Source organism: Capricornis sumatraensis, chromosome 1 (genome assembly GCF_032405125.1).
Source record: "Capricornis sumatraensis isolate serow.1 chromosome 1, serow.2, whole genome shotgun sequence".
Lineage (NCBI taxonomy): Eukaryota > Metazoa > Chordata > Mammalia > Artiodactyla > Bovidae > Capricornis > Capricornis sumatraensis.
The window spans coordinates 234,279,360-234,285,449 of record NC_091069.1 but is presented as its reverse complement, the minus strand read 5'-3'; positions in this window follow the sequence as shown (position 1 = coordinate 234,285,449).

Genomic DNA, 6,090 nt, shown 5'->3' with positions numbered 1-6,090 from the left:
ACCAGTACTGTTCAATTATAGAGGCACAAAAAATTTTTAATATTTAGTACAAGTGAAAAGTGAAAGTGTTAGTTGTTTGGTCATATCTGACTGTTTGCAACCCCAATGACTGTAGCCGACCAGGCTCGTCTGCCCATGGGATTCTCTAGGCAAGTATACTGCTGTGGGTTCCTGGGCCCTTCCCCAGGGCATCCCAGAGATAAAACTGATGTCTACTGCATTGCAGGGAGATTCTTTACCATCTGAGTTGACAGGGAAGTACAATACACCCCTTTATTTCTATTCCCCATCAGAATTTTCCTGGCTATTCTTGCTTATTTGTTCTTTAAGTAAACATTATAAGCAACATCTCTACCTTCAGAAAAAAAAATTCTATTCTTATTAGAATTACATTGGATGTGTTAATCTAGGGAGACCAACATCTTTAGGATGTTGAGTTTTGCTGTCCATAAATATGATCTTTCCATTCATTCAAGCCCATATTTAAGTCTTTCAAGGGTCTTTTAGAACTTATCCAATATAGATTTTGAACTTTCTGGTCAAGTTTATACCTATTTACTTCTTGTTTTTTGCTTTTGTTTTGTTTGTGAATGTGAATGGATAGTCTTTCTTTTTATATCTTCTGGTTTTTGTTTGTGTATATGAAGTTCATTGATTTTTGAATGTTAATTTTGTTTTCCCCCTTGCTTTATTGAGGAATAATTGGGTGCCAAAATTGTATATATATATATAAAGGATACCATATGATGACTTGATACACATCTAAGCTGTAAAATGATTACTACAATCATGTTAATCAATGTATCCATAGTCTTTAGTGTGATAAGAATACTTAAGATCTACTGTCTTAGCATATTTCAAGTACATAATATTAGCTATAGTCACCATGCTGTACATTAGATCTCTAGAACTTAGGCATCTTTTAAATGGAGGTTGTACTCCCTAACCCACATCTGCCCATGTCCCTACCCCCAACTCCTGGAAACCATCATTCTACTCTCTGTTTCTCTGAGTCTGACTTGTTTTTTCCAGAGCATATGATAGCTGTCTTTCTCCTTCTGACTTATTTCACGCAGCAGTACATCCTGCAGGCTCATCCATGTTGTCACACAAATGGCAGGATTTCCCTTTTTATGACTGAATATTCCAGCGTGAGTATGTATGTGTGTGTATCCCATTTTCTTTCTCCATTCATCTACTGATGGACACTTAATTTGTTTCCATATGTTGATTATTGTAAATAATCCTGCAATGAGTACAGGAGTACAGACGTCTCTTCAAGATCCTGACTTCTTTTCCTTTAGTTATATAACCAGAAGCGGGATTTCTGGGATTTCTTACATTAGCTCTATTTTTAATTTTTCAAGAAACCTCCATACTGTTTCTACAGTAGTTATATCATTTTACATCCCCACCAACAGAGTACTAGGGTTCCCTTTTCTCCACATCCTCAACAACACTTATTATTTCTTGTCTTTTCAACAATAGCCACCCTAACTGATGTGAGGCAATATCTCACTGTGGATTTAACTTGCATTTTTAGTGATGTTGAGCACTTTTTATGTACTTGTTAGCCATTTGCATGTCTTCTTTGGAAAAAAAAAATTGTTTAAGTCTTCTGCCCATTTTTAGTTGGATTACCTGGGATTTCTTTCTTTCTTTTTTTTTTTTTTTGCTCTTGAGTTGTATGAGTCCTTCACATATTTTAGAAATTTACCTCTTAACAAATATATGGTTTGAAAATACTTTCTTCCATTTCTTTTTCTTTGTTCACTTTCTTGCATCATTTCATTGATTGCCTCTTCACTCTCCTGATTGTTTCCTTTGCTGTGCAGAACCTTTTTAATTTGGCATAGTCCCACCTGTTGATTTTTGCTTTTGTTGCCTATGTTTCTGTTGTCATATCCAAAATAACCATGTAAAAGTATATTTATTCACAGATGACATGAAGTTTCAAAAACTTTTTTTAATATAAATTTATCTATTTTAATTGGAGGCTAATTACTTTACAATATTGTATTGGTTTTGCCATACATCAACATGAATCCACCACAGGTGTACACATGTTCCTCATCCTGAACCCCTCTCCCACCTTCCTCTCTAATAATGAATTCATCAAAGTTACAGGACACAGGACCAGTATATAAAGATCTGCTACATTTCTATAGCCTAACAATGAACAATCCAAAAGTAAAATTAAGAAAAAATTTTATTTATAGTAGTATCCAAAAAATATGCTTAGGAATAAACTTAACCATATAAGTGTCAGATTTATACACTGAAAACTAAACAACATTGTTAACAGAAATCTTTGAAGACCTAAATAAATGGAAAGTATCTTGTGTTCATGGATTGGAAAATTTAATTTTAATATGAAAATACTTCTGCAAATGATTTACAGATTAAATGCAATCCCTATCAAGATTCTAGTAGCCTTTTATAAAAAAAAAAAAAGCTGATCCTAAAATTTATATTGAAATATACCAGGCTTAGAAGACCCTAAACAAGTTCTACAAGGGAAAAAAATATGGAAAGCTTACATTTCCCCATTTTAAAACTTTCTACAAAGCTGCCATGTCAAAACACTGTGGTTGATATAAAGATAGACACATAGGACAAAGAAACATAATAGAGTCCAGTAGTAAACCATCTATGGTAAATTGATTTTCTCAAATCAAATTTAAAAAATAATTCAAAATGAATCAAAGACCTAAGTGTGATAATTCAAATTATAAAGTATTAGGAGAAAATGTAGGTGTAAGTCTTCATGATCTTATATTAGGCAAAAGTTTCTTAAATGACACAAAAAGGGCAAGCAATAATAACAAAAATATAAATAAATTAGACCATCAAAATTAAAACTTTTGTGCTTCAAAGGACACTGTGAAAAAAAAAATTTAAACTTAAAAACAGAATGGAAAAAATATCTTACAAATCTTTCAGTGGTAAAGGTGTAGTCTCTATATTATTCAAAGAACCCCTACAACCCAACAATAAAAAAGACAGATAGCTCAATTTTTTTAATTGGGCAAAGGATTTAAATAGACATTTCTCCAAAGTGTCATGTTAGCTGCTCAGTCCTGTCTTACTCTTTGCAATACCACAGAGGTTCCTCTGTCCATGGAATTCTCCAGGCAAGAATACTGGAGTGAGTTGCCATTTCCTTGTCCAGGGGGTCTTCCCAACCCTGGGATTAAACCCCGGTCTCCAGCACTGCAAGCAGATTCTTCACCATCTGAGCCACCAGGGAAGCCCAAAGAAGATATACAAATCAACATCATTAGTCATAAGGAAACTTCAAGTCTAACCACAAGAAGAGCCCACTTCTTAATCCACCATGATGGCTATAATAATTTTTGAAAAAAAATAACATGTTTTGATAAGGATGTACAGGAATTGTAACCCTCATAACATTGTTGGTAAGAATGTAAAATGTTAAATGACGTAGCTGTTTTGGAAACAGTTTGGCATTTCCTCAAAAAGTTAAACATAGAGTTACCATATAAGTCAGCAATTCCATTCCTGGGTACAAACTCAAAAGAATTGAAAATACATGTTCCTATTTAGATGATTAATCCCTTTTCTAATGCCTACATGCCTAAATCATTATAGTGGAGATGAATGATAGTCATGCAATAAGTATTATGTTATCATTTTACCTATGTTATTTTTTAATATTTTAGAACAACAATCCTGCAGTAGAATAGTACTTTTTCCATTTGGGAGCTTAGGAAACTAATGCTCAAAGATTACACTAAGTTCAGGCAGTAGTGGGGCAACGGTTACCACCAGAAAGTCCATGGGATTTCCTTTGCAAGTATATGGAGCGGGCTGCCATTTCCTTCTCCAGCGGATCTTCCTGATCCAAGGATTGAAACCATGTCTCCTGCATTAGCAGATGGATTCTTTACCACTGAGCCACAAGGGAAGCCCCCCATACAGTATTATTCAGTCATAAAAAGGGAAATACTGATACATGTATGAACCTTGAAAACTTTATGCGAAGTGAAAGAAGTCAAATTCAAACGACCACATATTATATGATTACATTTATATGAAATGTGCAGAATAGACAAATATATATACACATAAAATAGATTAATAGTTGCCAGGAGCTATGGGGATGACAACTAATGAGTACAGGGTGCCTTTGGGGGTGGTGAAAATGTTCTGGAATTAGACAGGGGTGGTAGTTACACAATACTGTGAATATATTAGAAACCATTGAGCTATCCACTCTAAAACAATGAGTTTAGGGCTTCCCTGGTGGCTCAGTGGTAAAGAATCTGCCTGCCAAAGCAGAAGACAAGTGTTCGAACCCTGATCCAGGAAGACACCACATGCTGCAGAGCAACTAAGGCCCATGCGGCACAACTGCTAAGCCTGTGCTCTAGAGCCTGGGAGCCTCAAACACGGAGCCCACATGCTGCAACTGCTGTAGCCCGTGTGCCTGGAGCCTGTGCTCTGCAACAAGAGAAGCCACCACAGTGAGAAGCCCACGCACTGCAATGAAGAGTGGCCCCCACTCACCCCAACAGAGAAAAGCCCACACTGCAATGAAGACCCAGCACGGCCAATAAATAAGTAAATAAAACAGTGAGTTCAGTGGTCAGTGAATCGTATCTTAATAAAAATTTTAAAAACATTTTTCTAAAAAAAGAGGAAGTCTTGCCAAGAGCAATGATGAAAGTAAATTCAGGGATGAAATGCAAACCTCTGTGCTTGGAGAACAGATAAGAATACTGACAAAACTGAGTTCGGGAAACTACATGGGGGAGAGTGTCTCATACACTGCTGCTATCAGTATGAACTGGCTTATTCATTTAAGTAAACAATTTATTAATTACAAATAAATACATAAAGCACATAGCCTATGATCCAAAATTTTCATCTGTAGGAACCTAAAATCACAGTGTGGATGGAACAGCTAGCACTCAGTGAATGTTCTTTCTTATTATAAAGGTGATAATCGTAGGGAGAGATAATATATTATGCAATAAATTCCTGCAGCCAAATTGGCTCTCACTTCTGTTTCTTTTTGGACAAAAAATAAGACAGTGTTCATACCATATATATGGTATGATCATGAAATTTCTGCTCCTTTAATCTTTGCAAGCTGCCTAAAGTGGAAAGCAAAATTCTTCCCTAAAATAGAAGGTCATTTCTAGAGATACTGAGCATATATTAATGATAAAAGCAGAGATAAAGAGTCTTGTGTAGAATTCCAGCCTCCTGATAAAAGGGATACAGTAGGATGGGACTGGGGAGGAGGGCAGGGGCATAGAAAATAGAACCTGAGTCTCAGCCAAACTCCGTGAGCCTGCAAAAAAAAAAAAATGCCAAGAAATATTCAGAGTGACTTATGCCTGAAGCCTCATGAAAATCAGCAGTGACTATGCAGTGACTAACAAACTCAGTGACTACAGAAAGAAGTGCCTTAAAGAACCTATCTTGTTTTTCCTTTAATTCTTTCTACAAATGGTAATTCCCTTTATATATGGCATTATTATTTGTAAGCACTTCACTTTGTTCATCAAATAAAGAGTTCTAGCAATGCAAAAATAGCCCAAGGAGAGGAATATCATGTCTGCTTTTCCAATGCCCCATACCCAAGCCTTTCGGCCCATGAAGACATACCCCTGCCTCAACTTGCCCAAGTTCCAAGGAAAGAGAAATCGCTTCTGAAATCCAACTCATAACCCCAAAGGTGCCAAGCCACAGCTAAACCTCCAGGATGCTCTCTGCGTTGACACTCTTCTGGAGCTGGCCCTCTGGAAGCAGGGACTGTCCGTCAGCCTTCCTGCCACTGCCCCCCAGATCCCACCCTCCCTCCTCCCCTTTATGGTGAGACATGGTGGGGAGACAGGGATTATGACATAAGCAAATGGCCTGGGGCTGATCTATGTAAATGCCAGCCCGCGGGCTTCCTAGCAGGGACACCACCTGTGAAGGCCTCATAACAGCCAACCTCTTGCCACCTCCAAGCTGACGGGCCTCATCCGGGGGAGGAGGGACCCCCGCCCCGCCACAGGATTCTGGTAGAGGAGACCTCAAAGCGTGCAAGGAGCGGGCGGCCGTCATGTAGGAGCC